General features: G+C 39.4%; 1 long non-coding RNA gene across 1 annotated transcript; it reads left to right on the top strand.

Moving 5' to 3' along the window:
• Nucleotides 1-6,686: 6,686 nt before the first annotated feature.
• LOC120020497 lies at nucleotides 6,687-10,519 on the top strand. Its single transcript, XR_005472442.1, has 3 exons — nucleotides 6,687-6,895; nucleotides 10,097-10,196; nucleotides 10,321-10,519. It is a non-coding gene; the product is annotated as an uncharacterized LOC120020497 (long non-coding RNA).
• The last annotated feature ends 8,636 nt before the right edge of the window (nucleotides 10,520-19,155 follow it).

Here is a 19,155-nt window from a genome sequence, read left to right as displayed (position 1 = left end):
AATTGCCTTTACAGAAATCTCCACCTAAAGGCGTGCGTAAAACTCTTGCGCAAGAGCTCCAACGGCAGCAATGGTTTATGCGATATAGTAATGCGCACGGCTCTGTGTGATTTATCTATTTATTAAATTGTATTAATTTGTAATACACATGTTGGAATGGATTTACACTTAATTCCGGTTATTTACTGATACTTTTACATGAGTTGTTGACATTATCCCCTTGCACCCTCAGTCAATCAAGAGATAGGGACACAAATATTAAATCATCCCTTTAAAGGACAATAGCCTGTCCAGTAGGCAACTTGAACCACTAAATGAGGTGTGAACTTTCGCCTGTGTTTATGCTATTTCATCTATTCAACTCAGTGGAAGCTGCTAAGGGGAGGACGGCTCATAGTAATGCCTGGAATGGAGTCAATTGAATGGTATCAACATCATGGAAACCACGTTTGATACCATTCCATGGACACTATTCCAGCCATTATTATTAGCCGTCCTCTCCTCAGCAGCCTCCACTGATTGAACTTGAGTAGCCTAACCTATTAAGGTGCCAGGCAAAATGTTAACAAAGGTGATATTCTCATTGTGTAACCCCCATCTGTAGTGAACCTTACTTGCTTGAAATCACTGTTTAGTAAGCTACAATATATACTTGAAATGAAGTAACATTGTGAGTGAGTGAATGAGTGAATGAGTGAGTGAGTGAGTGAGTGAGTGAGTGAGTGAGTGAGTGAGTGAGTGAGTGAGTGAGTGAGTGAGTGAGTGAGTGAGTGAGTGAGTGAGTCTGACTTTCAGATAGCACCTAATGCTGATTCAGAAGCTTCGCTCTTCGCAATATTATTTTTCTTCTCTGATGTTTCTTGTTGATGTGGAGCAGCCATGATTCTTACAGCAATGTTTTCTCTCTAAATCAGCTCTTTGACACCACATCCTCTAGATAAATCTTCAAATCTTCACATGTATGACAACAGCAGCAACAACTGTGGCTTTTAGATCACGTTTGTCTAACTCAGTTGTCATTTTGAAATGTGTTAACTTTATTAGTAATGAAAGCCTTATTACATTTTTAGTTGAACAACATGCATTATGACACATTGTGACATAATAATAAAAGGGGAAAAAAAGAGTACAATAATGTTTATTGTAAAGTAAATGCTTGTTGTAAAGTAAATGCTTGTTGTAAAGTTGTGCTTATTGGTATTTGTTAAGTAAAATACTAAAATCAATCTATTCGGATAAGCAAATAGCCTAATAATAGGAAAATATTGACATATTTGTATACATTAAATACAATATAATTAATACATGAAATAACACATGGCCAATCCAAACATCCCAATATAAGATACTTACATACAATACAATAGTGCTTTTTTAATCATATATTTATGCTGTCCGTTTAAGCCACTATTGCCTCACTCCAGAATCTCAGAGATTTCATTTTTGGTCAAATGGAGAGAAACGAAGGCCAACGGGATTCCGAACATGCTTCCTCATTCTTTAAAACAGAGCTAATTCAAGAAGCCATATGGCACTGATGCAATTCTAGCTATGAGTTCTAAAACATTTGGGAAAAGCACTCTCTGGGTTGTCAATTTGATCTGCATTCTAATCTATATTATGATTCTTGAGTAGGCTAATCTAGGAGGGAGTGTGGTAACTAACCTGGGCAAGTTTGGCAAAAAAATCACAATGATGTGGCTGAGATGGTAGAGGAAATGGTATAGCCATGTAAAAGGTTCATTTCATAATAGTTACATAATGATGATTCTTGTTTCTTATTAAAATAAACATTATTACTTACCATATCCTACCTGTAATTAAAGGGATAGTTCACTCAAATTACAAAATTACATATTGGTTTCCTTACCCTGTAAGCAGTCTATGGACAAGGTATGACAGCAATCCATGCTTTGGTTTAGTGTCCCTGGCACTGTTTCCAGATGCTAATGTTTTAGCATTTGTGGCACAAAACCCATTCAAGTCATGGGACTGATAGTAGCATTTTTCGCTCATCATGTTCAAATCCTCTATAAGTGACTAAGTGACCTTGTTGAGCTTCACAATCAATTTGAGATCATTTTGGATGATTTTTTAAAGCAAGTAACAGCAAAATATTAAATTGTTACTACATACTTGCTTAGTTAATAACAAACCCCAGCTGAAATGTTAAATGAAATGCTACTCTGTACGTAATAAGCCAATGGATTAAAACAATACTATTTTAATTAAAGCATTTGAAGTGGGAACATCTCCTCCAGCTGTTCTCAATCCTACATACTTAAACAAAAGGTAAAGAGGTTTAGGCGACTACGGTAACTGATTGTTCTATTTCTAGGACGTGATGTCTCCTCCATAGGCCTATGTTGTCCTCGCTTATCTTTAGTGGTTGAAACATCATGTGGTTTAATCATCTTAGCAGCATTCTTTCGAGACTTTGGTGTAATTGAACACGGGCAAGAAGAAACCCATACATACACAGCTTGTGGTAAATACTTACTCAAGCAAAAGACCAATAGTCAGGGTTTGTGAGGTTTCAAAGTCCCATCGGTGTGCAGTTGTTTTGTCTTCCTCCCACTCACCACAGTGACAGCGAGGCAGCCATCTTTCCTGAGAGCTGCAAGATGAACATGCACCAGTACTGTTGATATTCTGGCCTCTTCCAATCCTATATCAGAGTAGGAGCTAAACCTTCATGTACAGAGAGTCAGGCCAATGAAAAATACACTTGAAGTTAAACGTATGCAAGAGACTAATTGATTTAGTCTCAGACAACATAAGAGGAATCAGTCAATGTTAAGTGTGAAAAACTTATTTTTCTTAATGCTCATCAAAGTAGGGCTACTGGACAGCTGAAAATATGCAGTTTCCTGTATCTTGAAATAAATTATTGTTGGTGTTGTTTAGTGTCCATTTGAGGCATGATGTAAGAGGGTTGTAACACTGTTGGTATGTAAAAAACATTGGCAGTTCAAAAGAGAAGCATGTTAAAGGATGATAGTTTTGTCTGCCACTAACCACATATCTTCTATCACAATGCAGGAAACATCTCATCATGACGTTACATCATGTATATTATGTTCATACAAATAGAATATACAATGTGTTTATAATGCTCTTTTATGGTCATGGACTTAGTGTAGTTTAGACGAGACAAAGTCTTTCTAAATTGGTTGTGACGTCAAGGAGAATGTTCAAACACTTCAAGGTCAAAGGTTCAGATTGACAAACACACAAGGCAGCAATAAGATGTTAACAAAAAATGAGCATACTATATATTTTACAACAAAATTCCATAGGCCCATCTCTGTTTTGATGATATGAAAATGTATAATTCTCTATAGACATTGTTGAGGGAGGCAAACACAATATTGCGAGTGGTGTATTTACCAGATTGATATGTCAAGACTTATAAGCTCATTCGGAAAGTATTCAGACCAAATTACTTTTCCCACATTTTGTTACGTTACATCCCTATTCTAAAATAGATTTTTTTTTAAATCCTCATCAATCTACACACAATTTTTGGAAATGTTTGCAAATGTATAAAAAATAAAAATACCGTATTTACATAAGTATTGCGACCATTTGCTATGAGACTCGAAATTGAGCTCAGGTGCATCCTGTTTCCATTGATCGTCCTTGAGATGTTTCTAAAACTTAATTGTGCCACCGGTGGTAAATTCTATTGATTGGACATGATTTAGAAAGGCACACGCCTATCTATATAAGGCCCCACAGTTGACAGTGCATGTCAGAGCAAAAACCAAGCCATGAGGTTGAAGGAATTGTCCCTAGATCTCCGAGACAGGATTGTGTCGAGGCACAGATCTGGGGAATGGTACCAAAACATTTCTGCAGCATTGAAGGTCCCCAAGAACACAGTGGCCTACATCATTCTTAAATGGAAGAAGTTTGGAACCACCAAGACTCTTCCTAGAGCTGACCACCTAGCCAAACTGAGCAATCAGGGGAGAAGGGCCTTGGTCAGGGAGGTGACCAAGAACCCGATGGTCACTCTGACAGAGCTCCAGAGTTCCTTTGTGGAGATGGGAGAACCTTCTAGAAGGACAACCATCTCTGCAGCACTCCACCAGTCAGGCCTTTATGGTAGAGTGGCCAGATGGAACCCACTCCTCAATAAAAGGCACATGACAGCCCGCTTGGAGTTTGCCAAAAGGCACCTAAAGACTCTCAGACCATGAGAAACAAGATTCTCTGAAACAAGATTGAACTCTTTGGCTTGAATGCCAAGCGTCACATCTGGAGGAAACCTGACACCACCCCTAAGGTGAAGAATGGTGGTGGCAGCATCATGCTGTGGGGATGTTTTTCAGCGGCAGGGACTGTGAGACTAGTCAGGATCGAGGGAAAGAAGAACGACGTAGAGTACAGAGAGATCCTTGATGAAAACCTGCTCTAGAGAGCTCAGGACCTCAGACTGGGGCGAAGGTTTACCTTCCAACAGGACAACGACCCTAAGCACACACACAACGCAGGAGTGGCTTTGTGACAAGTCTCTGAAAGTCCTTGAGTGGCCCAGCCAGAGCCTTGGACTTGAACATCTCTGGAGAGACTTGAAAATAGCTGTGCATCAACACTCCCCATCCAACCTGACAGAGCTTGAGAGGATCTGCATAGAAGAATGGGAGAAACTCCCCAAATACAGGTGTGCCAAGCTTGTAGCGTCATACCCAAGAAGACTTGAGGCTGTAATTGCTGGCAAAGGTGCTTCAACAAAGTACTGAGTAAAGGGTCTGAACACTTATGTAAATGTGATATTTCAGTTTATTTTTATATTTGCTAAAATATTTTTTAAAACAGTTTTTGATTTGTCATTATGGGGTATTGTGTGTAGATTGTTGAGGGGAAAAAAAACAATTTAATCCACCTTAGAATGTAACGTAACAAAATGTGGAAAAAGTTAAGGGGTCTGAATACTTTTTGAATGCACTGTATAGTCTGTTGTGTTGGTCTGAAAGTATATTTGTTTGAAACCAGTTTGAGCTCTGCGAGAGAGCTTCCCTGCTCCACCCTTGAACTGTAGATATTTGAAAGTATCTACATGCCCCATCTCACAAACTTTACCTAGGTGCATAGTTACCTGACAGGGGTCAAAGGTCATGTTTGCAAAACACCCGCTCATTCATTACGGATAGTGTGAAGGTAAATAAGTCCAAAGCTTCAGAGCAATGATTCTGATGACAGAATTATTGCATACATTTGAAAGTGATATGTTGTTAAATTCTCTCGATTAAAAAAACCCCTCATGAATCCTCAAAGTAGGTCAGATTTTTTTCCTTTTTTCTTGGTAATGCTTCTTCTTTTTCTTCTTCTTCTTTTACAGAACTTTGTGTACCAGGTAGTTACTTAGAAATTACATGACCTAATATTGCATTGTAATTACATTTTGGTTTCTTTGAGATAAGCATATACATTTGAGTTTGAGGTAAGTACCAGAACGTATACATTGTTACCATGGTAATAACAATTAAGTACCAGCTTAAAACCCCCTAGAGTCTATTGTGTCAATCTAGTAAAACAAATAAAGTGGTTAAATATGTGTAAAAATATATTTACATATTTCCTGAGCTTTCTTATATCTCCTAGCTATAGGGCAGATACTTCAAAACCTTATTATTTATGATTTAAGAATTAAACTGAGCTGTAAAATAATGCTTTACCTTTAAAAGACAGAAAGCTGGGCATTTACAATAACAATAATAATAATAATACAGAGCAACAGGCACACAAAAAATGTACATGATAGTGTATCATTACGTAATGCAGAATGCCAGGAGAGGCAAAGGCCTTTTTAAATATTGCATAAGGTTTCATGTTCAACTGTCTTTAACAGTTACTATAGCCATTACAAAGATATGGTAAAGACAAATTATATTTATTCATGATAAGCCCTATGCAATCTATATGGATTTAACTTTAACCTGCATTGATCGTGTCCTCAGGAGATCTACAGACAGGCATTCATTTGATATATAGGAGGGTAAAACCACACTGTATATCTCCATGTGTGCACATGTCATGTGAAATGCCACGCCTATAGGCTCTGCATACCTGTGGAGCGTTCACATATTGCCTCAAGGTGATCAAGTGTTCTCCTGTGGTTAAGAAACTGTTTGAGCCGCTGTAATAGTTCATCTATTTCAACTTGTTGTTTTGAAGAATATGACCTAGAAATGTCTCAAATAATAGCTGAGTACAACTTTCTTGGCTTATCATAGCCCCCCTCCCCCTCAAATAACAACAACAGATGTATTTGCAGGCATGTGAAATATTGTTAAATTATTAAGCTTTATTTTGGTGTATTGCACTTGTGATTGTATGAAAGTTAAATATTTCTAATAATTTAATTTGAATTTGGCGCTCTGCCATTTCACCGGATGTTGTCAAAGCGATCCCGCTGAAGGGATTTGATCTATAAGAAGTTTTAAAGGGGAACTGTCTACTAGAACCAAATTCTCTGGTTATAAACAGCCCATGGGGCATCAATATGAGTCAGAAACATTAATTACAATGTCAAAATTGAATACAAAGTGTAAATAGGATAATTTTGTTCATAAAATCAGTCTTGTCCAAAACAAGATTTGTAACTGAATGTGTCACAACGGGTATGGATGGGTGGGGTATGGATTACTGACATGCTAGCTTTTGCCAATGATGTCCAATTGCCCAGAGACAACAAGATGTGGTCCGGCCCCAGCTGCCATGTGTTGTGGACATGTTTTCAAGTCTGCAATGCACACACACTTGCTCGGCATAGGAGTGAAAATGGACTTCCGTAAAGTTGGTGCAAAGTTCTAATGCATTCAACAATATGGAAAAGAATGGATTACATACAACAAACGTACGACATGATGACTGTGACTGGTCTGTGGTGAGTAGCTAGCTATGATACTGTGATTTAACTAGATAAGTACATAGCCTCTGGCTAATGTGTAATGTCATAGAGAGGAGATTTGCATAGCTAACGTTGCACTTGACGATTAGATGTAACGTTAGCTGGCTTGCTATCGATAATTTTTCCACTGGAACTGGTTAGCTAAGAATATCCCTCGGACAAAGATATTGATAACTAAACCAGATTTGGAAGTTAGGTAGCTAGCTACTTTTATGAGAATACGCATGTTTTTTGGGTTAGTACTGTCTCTCAATAACTCAGTCCCTGGCGGTTTTCTGCCTTTACTGTAATGGAATTGGGAGTCATGATCAAGGTTGGTGTCACGTTCCTGACCTGTTTTCCTTTTTCTTGTATTTATTTAGTTGGTCAGGGCGTGAGTTGGGTGGGTTTGTCTATGTTTGATTTTCTATGTTGGGATGTTTGTGTTCGGCCGGGTATGATTCTCAATCAGAGACAGCTGTCAATCGTTGTCCCTGATTGAGAATCATACTTAGGCAGCCTGGGTTTCACGTGTGTTTTGTGGGTGTTTGTATCTCGTGTCAGTGTTCGTGCCACACGGGACTGTTTTCGGTTTGGTTACGTTTGTTGTTTTGTGTCTTGAAGTGTTCTGTTTTACTTTCATTAAATAATGAACACTAACCACTCTGCGTGTTGGTCCGATCCATGCTCCTCCTCGTCTGAGGAGGAGAACGACTATGACAGCCGTAACAGTTGGTTAGCACTAGCTATCTAGCATTTGGGGGCTTCATCTGCTACTAGTGCTAAAACAACATCCCTGTTCTCTTAAACAATCTATTGTGTATTTTCTATGGTAAAAATAAATGAAGGATGGTACTTGTCTAGTATCAGTCTTTTTAGCTAACATGCTACAAATATGTGGCAGAAAGCATTCAGCAACGCTACTTAATAACTTGCATGTCAAAAATGAAGTGCTTTGTAAAACTAAAACTAGTGGCAACTGAGTTGCCATCACCTTAAACGAGACAAAACCTTAAAAAGGAAAACTCCATCCAAAAACGAATTTAAAAAAAAAATATATATTTCTGTATTTTGAAAGTTACATATCTTGAAAACTTGATTGCTGACAAGCAAAACATTTTGGGACTATATCAACAATGGACTAATGAATCAAATGGGTGAAGTTTTCCTTTAACTTTGCTTGAGTATTGAAACACATGGTTGGGATGGTATTGGGCCAGATTTAAGAAACATTCATCCCGAGGTGTTATGAAACATGACATGGTGTGTTGTAACACCAAATAGTCAAGAGTTGTGCAACATCTTGCCAAAGACTGGGAGCACTAACCCGGAAAAGCTTGAAAACATTATTACAATGTTTTGAGTCCTGTGTAGTGCATTATTAAATCCCTTCTCTTTTGGTGTTGTTTCCTCTCTCTAAAGCTCCTAAACACTATGATGCTGTTTTGAATCCTGTCTAGTGCAGAATTAGATCCCTTCTTCTGGAGTTTCCAAATACTGTAAATGGGAGTTCCTCCTCTTTTTGTATATTCCCTGCTCTTATATGGTGTGTTGATAAACTCCTCATCGGTAATTCTAAAAGGTCAAATGTACAGTATTATCCTCAAACAAAAGGACATGAGAATTTTTTTTTTGTGAAATTACAAATTAATACGTTTGTCCAGGATAATAATTAATAAGTCTAAAATTACTTTTTCAAGATATGATTTATAGCTTCAAATGCTTTATATTCTATTTGCAAATTATAAAACGACAAAACATTAAAAGGTCTTAAACATTTTTATATTGATAGACATTTTTATATTGATAAAGATCTGTAAGGTATCAAAACTATGAAATAACACATGGAATCATGTAGTAACCAAAAAAGTGTTAAATAAATGTAAATATATTTGAGATTCTTAAAAGTAGCCACCCTTTGCCTTTGACAGCTTTGCACGGCTTTCGGCATTCTCTCAACCAGCTTCATGAGGTAGTCACCTGGAAGTAATTTCAATTCACGTGTGCCTTGTTAAAAGTTAATTTGTGGAATTTCTTTCCTTCTTAATGCGTTTGAGCCAATCAGTTGTGTTGTGACAAGGTAGGGGTGGTGTACAGAAGATAGCCCTATAGAAATGGACATTAGACCGGTGGAAATCTGTCCTTTGGTCTGATGAGTCCAAATTTGCGATTTTTGGTTCCAACCGCTGTGTCTTTGTGAGACATAGAGTAGGTGAACAGATGATCTCCTCATGTGTGGTTCCGACCATGAAGCATGGAGGAGGAGTGATGGTGCTTTTCAGCACTCCATCAGATGACCTGGCCTCCACAACCCTGACCTCAACCAAATTGAGATGGTTTGGGATGAGTCGGACAGCAGAGTGAAGGAAAAGCAGCCAACAATGTGCTTAGCATATGTGGGAACTCCTTCAATACTGTTGGAAAAGCATTCCAGGTGAAGCTGGTTGAGATTGAGAGAATGCCAGAGTGTGCAAAGCTGTCATCAAGGCAAAGGGTGGCTATTTGAAGTATAAATATAAATTATATTGAATATAAATTATATTTTGATTTGTTTAACACTTTTTTGGTAACTACATGATTCCATATGTGTTATTTCATAGTTTTAATATCTTCACTATTATTCTACAATGTGGAAAATAGTTTTAAAAAAGAAAAACCATTGAATGAGTAGGTGTTCTAAAACTTTTGACCGGTAGTGTAGCCCTGAACATTTTGATTGTAACATTATTTATATTCTCACAAAGTTGCCTGGCAACTGTAGCCTATAATTAGTGCCAAAGTCTACCCTAGGAAAAAAATATGAACATTATTTAAAATATTGACAGAAAATTAAATCAATATTTATAATCAATCAATATTTATGCTTTAAACCATTTGCAATTTAAAAAACATTTGATTATATGAGAGACAGTCTGACAAAACATTTTGTGTTTTCATGTGCAATCAATTAAAGCAGCCTTTTACATGCACTGAAACACCAACAAGTGTTTTCACACCACTCTCTTAAACTCAATTACTCACATTGAAGAACCACTTTGGGTGTTTCAGAGTACATCCATTCTGTTTTGAAATATATTCAGTGTATCGTAACAATTACATTGGGTTTATAATTTTTTTTAAACTCCAAAACACCAGGTGCACTACTTTTCATGGTTTTACTACACAATGATGGTTTTATGAGTCTCTCTATTTTAACAGTGTGGTGGATTTGCTGATCGGCAGTGTCGTGGGAACCCCCCTACCATATCAGGAGCAGAAGGCTGAGGAAGTACGTGGCCAGACACCAGTCCCACTTCAGGTTGGGCACTTTTGATCTGCTCATAGGTCAAAATACTATCACTTGTCTGTCCTGCAATTTAGCTAACAACCACTGATAATGTAATCAGTGCTGTGTGTACCAACTCTACCTTGTTTTTCTACAGATGGAGAACAGGAGAGATGGTTTGTCATGGAGTCCCCTGACTAAAAGACAGGTTTATACAGATGTCTGGGAGAGAGTGGAGTGTTTGAGAGGATTGTTTCTGTCTTTAAAAAATGTATTATGATTGACTGGGCCTGGCTCCCCAGTGGGTGGGCCCCTGCCCAGTCATGAGAAATCCATAGATTCGGGCCTAATGAATTTATTTCAATTGACTGATTTCCTTATATGAACTGTAACTGTGTAAAATCGTTGAAATTGTTGCGTGTTGCGTTTATATTTTTGTTCAGTATACATTGAACACATGGTTTCCATGTGTTTGGTGAAATTCCATTCACTACATTTTGGCCATTATTATGAGCTGTTCTCCCCTCAGCAGCCTCCTGTGTTGTGCAATGTCCACATGTAGCCTACACCTGTAGGTATATTAGGGAAAGATCTAACAGTGGACATAAGGAGAGACGAGACAAAACAAGACAGTTATAGAAAACTGTGTTGACAGCTGAGCTGACTGAAGACCAGGTAATCAACTGGCAGTTGTTGCTATCGATTCACGGTAACATGTGATCACGTGATTACGTGACAAAACTTCAAGTTGGAAGCTACTTTTGTAGCAAGGTGTTGTAGAAGGTGTGTCTCATGACACACATTCCAGACACTGGTACTTCTTGCTATCTTGGTATAGCTGTGATTTGTCAGAGAAATATCAGTTAGCTAGATTTATTTATTATTTATTTCACCTTTATTTAACCAGGTAAGCCAGTTGAGAACAAGTTCTCATTTACAACTGCAACCTGGCCAAGATAAAGCAAAGCAGTGACACAAACAACACAGAGTTACACATGGAATAAACAAACGTACAGTCAATAACAGAATAGAAAAATCTATATACAGTGTGTGCAAATGAAGAAAGATGAGGGAGGTAAGGGAATAAATAGGCCGTAGTGGAGAAGTAATTACAATTTTGCAAATAAACACTGGAGTGATAGATGTGCAGAAGATGAATGTGCAAGTAGAGATACTGGGGTGCAAAGGAGCAAAAAAGATATAAATAAAATAAATAACAACATGGGGATGAGGTAGTTGGATGGGCTATTTACAGATGGGCTATGTACAGGTGCAATGATCTGTAAGCTGCTATGATAGCTGATGCTTAAAGTTAGTGAGGGAGATATGAGTCTCCAGCTTCAGTGATTTTTGCAATTCGTTCCAGTCATTGGCAGCAGAGAACTATATTGTTTGTTTAAATGTAAACAAACAATATAGCGTAGCACCCCGTATTATCGGCATGGTCAACAGCGTTGAAGAAATATATTACCTTCAACAGTGTTATCTTGTGATGAAACCATCAATGTTTTGTGATTATTGGTGTTGTAACAATGTTAGCTAACGGGTTAGCATGTTTGACATTTCAGTGGAAAAACTACTACTATCAGCTTTTTGAGAAGTGGTTTAGCAAAATAACATCCTGTATTATCGGCATACGGTCCCCAGTTATTGGCCACCTTAATATTTTGTTCAATTACAAGATATATCCGTTTACTTTTGTTTAAAAAAAATAGATAAAAAGTTGGATATTAAATTATGTATGGTCTGTAGCGCAGTCGAATTTTACAATATACAGCGTGTCCCACAAAATTTGTATATATATTACTTTTTTGAAAACTCTCAAAACCTAACTTACATAAATTGCAATGAAAATCGGTGGTCAGGTAGCTAAAAAGGGGACTTGTCGCAAAAAAAAAGGTGATTTGATCCTCTAACCACTAGAGAGTGTCCGATGTTGGGGGAAAATTAGCTATAGCCTCAAAACCTGATTAAATCTATAATTTTGATAGCCGGTCCTTGCAACCATAGCTGTCTATGAATTTCAGAGTGGTGGTAACATTTCTCCAGCCCCATCCCTCAGCTTTTTACCAAAACAGGTGCGGGGAGTATGCTTTGCTATTGTTTCAGTTGCTTATTGTCGCTTTAAGGGACCTATACAGGCATGAGCTAACATAAATTTGAAGTTCAGCAGAGGCTGGTGCAAAGTACTGACTGCGCCACTGCATAAGCTCTCCATGTGCACAATGTATACACTCAGCAAAATGTTTAAGCATGCACACAGAACCTGGGGTTCAAGTACCTTTCCTTGGTTGAGCAACTTGGTTGATGCTATGTAGAAAACATCCCACTCGAGAAAAAATGTATATCACGTTTGTTAATGACTTATTGTCAATAAAAAACAACTGATGTTGATCTGGCATCTTTGCCTGGTGAGAAAACAAACAACTAACTCAATAACATTGGTTTGGCCATTCCTCCAAATAAATACATGGTTTGACAAAAGCAAAAACATATAGATGTTTCTAGGTGTAACTAAATATAGACATTTCCACGTGAAAGAAGTGATTGTGTGGGGAGCTGTGGTCCAGTAGTAACACTCCCGCCTCTATGCACATATAAGACTCCCTGCCGGAGACCGGGGTCCTAATCCCCGTGTGCCCCCTTCTCTTTGTGTCTTCCCTTCACATACCGTGCATTCAGAAAGTATTCAGACCCCTTGACTTTTTTTAAATTTTGGTTACATTATGGACCTTATTCTAAAATGGATTAAATTGCTTTTTTCCCCCTCATCAATCTACACACAATACACCATAATGACAAAAACAGGTTTTTAGAAATGTTTGCAGGGTCCCCCGAGTGGCGCAGCGGTCTAAGGCACTGCATTGCCGTGCTACAGTGCATCACTACAGATCCTGGTTTGATCCCAGGCTGCATCACAACTGGCCGTGATCGTGAGTCCCATAAGGCATCGCACATTCAGAGACTTACCCGAAAGCCACACCTGCGCTGTCTCGCCTGTGTGTTTAGGATGGTTGTCCTGTTGGAAGGTGAACCTTTGACCCAATCTGACATCCTAAGCAGGTTTTCATCAAGGATCTCTCTGTACTTTGCTCTGTTCATCCTTCCCTCGATCCTGACTAGTCCTCCAATCCCTGCTGCTGAAAAACATCCCCACAGCATGATGCTGCCACCACCATTCTTCACCGTAGGGATGGTGCCAGGTTTCCTCAAGATGTGACGCTTGGTATTCAGGCCAAAGAGTTCAATCTTGGTTTCATCAGACCAGAGAATCTTGTTTATCATGGTCTGAGAGTATTTAGGTGCCTTTTGGCAAACTCCAAGCGTGCTGTCATGTGCCTTTTATTGAGGAGTGGCTTCCGTCTGATGGTTGTCCTTCTGGAAGGAACTCTGGAGCTCTGTCAGAGTGACCATTGAGTTCTTGGTCACCTCCCTGACCAAGGCCCTTCTCCCCTGATTGCTCAGTTTGGTCAGGCGGCCAGCTCTAGGAAGAGTTATGGTGGTTCAAAACTTCTTCCATGTAAGAATGATGGAGGCCACTGCGGTCTTGGGGACCTTCAATGCTGCAGACATTTTTTGGTACCCTTCCCCAGATTTGTGCCTCGACACAATCCTTTCTTGGAGCTCTACAGACAATTCCTTCAACCTCATGGCTTGGTTTTTGCTCTGACATGCACTGTCAACTGTGAGACCTTGTATAGACAGGTGTGTGCCTTTCCAAATCATGTGCAATCAATTAAATTTACCACTGGTGGACTCCAATCAAGTTGTAGAAACATCTCAAGGATGATCAATGGAAACAGGATGCACCGGAGCTCAATTTCAAGTCACATAGCAACGGGACTGAATACTTATGTAAATAAGGTATTTCTGGTTTTAAAATGTCTAAAAACCTGTTTTCACTTTGTCATTATGGGGTATTGTGTGTAGATTGATGAGTTTTTTTTTTTTTTTAATCCATTTTAGAATAAGGCTTTAACGGAACAAAATGTGGAAAAAGTCAAGGGGTCTGAATACTTTGTCTATCAATAAAGCATTAAAAAATATACAGAAGGAGAGTGACTCTCCACTTCCACTCCTTAAAAAAAAAGTGATTGTGCAAAATTATTGATTCATAAAAAAGACTGGTTCAAAACCCTTGAACTGATTGTTATGGCACGTAGATTAAATACCACAGTCCAGTAGTGCAGAATACATATTAGGAACTTCCTCATGTAGAGTGAATTCCATAGGCTAGTGCAGAATACATATTAGGAACTTCCTCACGTAAAATTAATTCCACAGTCTAGTAGTGTGTCAGGTTACTCCAGAGAGAAACCGGATACTATCCCCTGACATGTAATGAGCCAGAGGTTTCTGAAATATGCACTCAGCTCATCTGTGGGGTATGAGAATGGTTTTGTAACCAGTCATTACTATGAGTGTATTATTTCTCCTAGACTTAAAATCGGCATGACATTTCCTGTTGTTCAAAACCCACAATCCTGTTGCTGTTGTTGTTGTTGAAACAGGCGTGTCGACAATGTGAACTTGTGGAGAATCCAAAAAAAGCATGACATCTGGTGGTCTGTTATTGTCTTGTGATAAACAGAGAGGAATTAAGTCAATCCCTGCGATCTCTTAAGGCCAGGTGAATGAATTATTTGACCCAAATAAAGTATAATAAGAACAACTTTGTATTTTTCAGGTCAAAATCAACCGTTTGTCTTAAATATTTATTTCACCTTTATTTTACCTGGTTAAATACAATGACATTTTTATCATCCAATTGAATGACTGTTCACTTACTTTTTTGTTCAACAAAGCTCCTGTGGGAGAAAAGTTATAGAACAGGTGGAAGAAAGAGCCCATTGAACTGTGATAGCTCCATTCACGAGATGAGTACAAAGTGAATTTGGGTTCAAATGGCGAAATTAGTGCCTGAATAACAGAGCTTCAAACTGCTCAAGACTTGAATCAGGTCACCGTGTCACGAGCAGAATTGATGAGTGGATGTTCGCAAGATCTAGTAGTGATGCAGTACCATAACAGCGCGGTAGATTTGGATAACCCCTGGTCCTTTAGCGATTACATAAAACACATGTCATTTCAAGCCAGTCTGAGGTCAAGTTCCAATGACCTGACTGTTAACTGTATTAGGGGGCTTTGTGGGTCAGGCCTGGACTTGGAACAGTTCTATAAATAAGGGGTACATGTGTTTATTGAAATGAATGGCAGCTTTGTTGGCTGTTACACAGCTTGTAGGGGTCATGTGTTGGAGTGTCATGCTCTCTTGGAAGGAACTGTGTGTGTGTGTGTGTGTGTGTGTGCCTGCCTACATGGGAGAGTCTAGAGCAGGGCTCCAACCCTGTTCCTGGAGAGCTACCCTCCTGTAGGATCACTCCAACCCTGTTCCTGGAGAGCCTCCCTCCTGTAGAATCACTCCAACCCTGTTCCTTGAGAGCTCCCCTCCTGTAGGATCACTCCAACCCTGTTCCTGGAGAGCTACCCTCCTGTAGGATCACTCCAACCCTGTTCCTGGAGAGCCTCCCTCCTGTAGGATCACTCCAACCCTGTTCCTGGAGAGCTACCCTCCTGTAGGATCACTCCAACCCTGTTCCTGGAGAGCCTCCCTCCTGTAGGATCACTCCAACCACAGTTGTAATTTACATGATTCAGCTTTATCAATCAGTGCATTATTAGAACCAGGTGCATCGGATTAGGGTTGGAGTGAAAATCTACAAAACGGTAGCTCTCCAGGAACAGGGCTGGAAAGACCTGGTCTAGAGAAGAGTCTTGGAATCAAGCCATCAAAAATCAGAACTTGGTTCCAACTCGTGGAAGAAAGAGTAGAAGTCAGAAATGTTGGAATCATAGGTTGGAAAGATTAAGAAAAGCTGTTTCCACAATTGGGACAGAGGCTGGGTTCAATTACAAAATGTGCTCCCTTTGAAAAGTAATTCACACAGATGTAAAATCACTTAATTTGAAATGGAACCTAGTTTCTCGTTCAGTCACCATGGTGCCACCTGGTGGGTTATAAACTTAGGCAGAGCATCGCAAGATATTTGATGCTAGATGTTTTCAAAACATCAAAAGTAGTCTAATGTCAAGATGAATCCACGTTCCACACACACTTTATACACTATTATCAATGTCAAATCATTTCTGAGCAACAATTAAGTACCTTACTGTGATTATTTTTGAACATTTTAATTGAAAACAAACAAAAATAACTTCTTAGCAAATGGCAATTTCTCAAGCAAGAATTTTCCTAGGACTGTCTGGGAGTGGTCTGAGTCAGGAGGGGAAAACAGAAATGTTATTTGCAGAGAGGTTTGGAACTCTCTTTCTTATTGGTCTATTAACTAATTTACCACATGTTGAGGTCACCATGGAAAGCCAAAACTCCATCCCACTTAAACAGGCAGAAATTTCAGGTAGTCTTTTCAAACAGCTCGTACACTAAAAGGGCATTATCATAATTGTCACAGTATTATTCCAACGTCATAGTGTGTAAATATATATAAAAACATGGGCAAATCCCATTTTTTACTGCATTGGGCCTTTAACGTTCCAGTTGTTTTGTTCCCTCTGTCCCGTCTGTAGATTTCCAGCAGGCCTAATTGTCAGTGGAAAACTACCATGGGAGTCTCCAATGGGTTGATGGGGGTGGAATGTGACTGGAGCAATCTAGCATGGCTGTCCACTAATTCAAGTCTCTTAAAGCAACCCTTCTAGGTCGTAGGTCGCCCTTCTAGGTGGTAGGTCGCCCTTCTAGGTGGTAGGTCGCCCTTCTAGGTGGTAGGTCGCCCTTCTAGGTCGTAGGTCGCCCTTCTAGGTCGTAGGTCGCCCTTCTAGGCCAGAGACCAACAAAGCTCAGGTATTTATCACTTTTATGTCATAAGTGTGGTAATATATGTTGGCAATATACATAAAGTGAAGGTACATTGAAGGTTCATTTAGACTGGAGAAATCAACGACAAAACAGGTGTGTGTCTGAGGTGTGAGATATTGTGTCTCTCTGAGGTGTGCGATTGTGTCTCTGAGTTTTGCGCACACAAACAAGACAAGGAGGAATGGATCAATTCTGGCCATAAATTGCTCAAGATATTCAACTAAGGCCAGGATTCAATCAGATCAGCATTAACCCGCAATAAGCGACAAACGCATAACATATCATTGCGGTGTTATACTTACTGCGGACATTGCCACTGGATGCACTGAGTTGCATTAATAGAAATCCCATGCAGCCGCATCACAAGTTTAAACACTGGAATGTGTGATGTAATCTACTCCTCGATTAGGCTGATATAAATCCCTATTTCATTTAATGATTTTCAATTTGAGTGTCATTATTTATATTTAAACCACAGCATTGATGAATACTCATGTCTGATTGGCTAAAGGGCACTCTAGAATGGACATTAATACCAGATAATGGGACAGTTGAAAAAGATATCGGAACACCTTGCAATCATCACCTTGCAATTGTTCTGAACTATTAACATGGGTGGCATATAAGAATGGGGTGGGATATAAGAACTTACCCTCATTTTCTCACCTGCTGTTTTTCAGCAACAGTTTTCGACAACCATCCACCTCCAGCACATCAGCTATAATAACCTTAAGGCCAGTCATTAAAACTCATTTCCCCTGTGTGTGTGTGTGTGTGTGTGTGGGGGGGGGCAATGCATTGGGCCACCTGCCATCACATCATCTGACTGAGGATCTTCCCTCCGAGATGAGGCAAATTCCCCAAACTATTTAATAAAATGTCATATTGCGTTCCGTCTTTGTTGTTCATTCATTGAAGTCTGTACATGACTTGGTTATTGGGTGAATGTCACTGAAAACCAGGGGTTGAAACCACTTCCAATCGTTTCGTTCTGAACAGAACCATAGTTGTTTTGTTCCGTTTCACTGCTCCGGCCAGCAAAATACAGTTCTGAACCGGTTCGAACCCTAAAAAAGTAACAGTTCATTAGATTGACGTTAAATGACTGCGCCAATCAGTGCGGCTAGAGCAGCTTGCTATGGAGCAGGCAAGCTATAGTTGTATATTTGCGTGATGGACAGACAAGTGTATGGCATGAGATGCAACACATTTTTCAGGTGGGGAGAAAGTGAGACAGGGTAGAGGAGAAGGCTTGGCTTGAAGCGCTGGGCATCTTGTTATGACATGCATCATCTGAATTTGTCCCACAGAATTATACCTATGGAGGAGCGGCTTCTATGGAGGAACTTTGAACTTCCGAGAGTTGGCTTAACATTTAGGGCTCCCGAGTGGCGCAGCAGTCTAAGGCACTGCATCTCAGTGCTGGAGGTGTCACTACAGACCCTGGTTCGATTCCAGAGAGTCCCATAGGGCGGCGCACATTTGACCCAGCGTCGTCTGGGTTAGCATTTGGCCGGGGTAGGCCGCCATTGTAAATAAGACTTTGTTATTAACTGACTTGTCTAGTTAAATAAGAATAAAATAAAATCAACGTTGAGGTAGCTAACAAGCTTGTGTGTGCAGAGCTGCAGCAGAATTAAAAACACATCTTCACATTTTGGAGTTAATAAATCCAATGTGAAACGTGATGACTATAGTATCTGTAACTAGCATTGAAAAAGTGAGGGAGGGGGAGGGTCAGGTAGCCTACACACACACTGGCAAAGATTTTCAGCTGGCAGGCAGACACTGGAAGAAGTTTCCCACCCATCCAACCTCCCTACTTTGATTTCTACCAGTCAAAACATATCATACTAATTAAAGTGTCCTTTTGGTATATGGCCAATTTACCACTGCTGGGTCATTCCACAAAATGAGTCCCTTTCGGGTAGTGTAACGTGGTGAAAATATATGTTTTATTCCAAATAATTTAAACATATAATTTTAAAGAGCACATGCTCAATTTAATAAAAAACACATTTACCCCATCTCAAGAGGATAAATGTGACTGACCACCTTGATTGCTTGTAGCAAAATTTGAAATTGTGTTTTTTACATTGAATAAAAGCAGAGACA

Source organism: Salvelinus namaycush, chromosome 25, assembly GCF_016432855.1.
Source record: "Salvelinus namaycush isolate Seneca chromosome 25, SaNama_1.0, whole genome shotgun sequence".
In the NCBI taxonomy this organism is placed as follows: Eukaryota; Metazoa; Chordata; class Actinopteri; order Salmoniformes; family Salmonidae; genus Salvelinus; species Salvelinus namaycush.
This window is presented reverse-complemented; position numbering and strand designations above follow the sequence as displayed.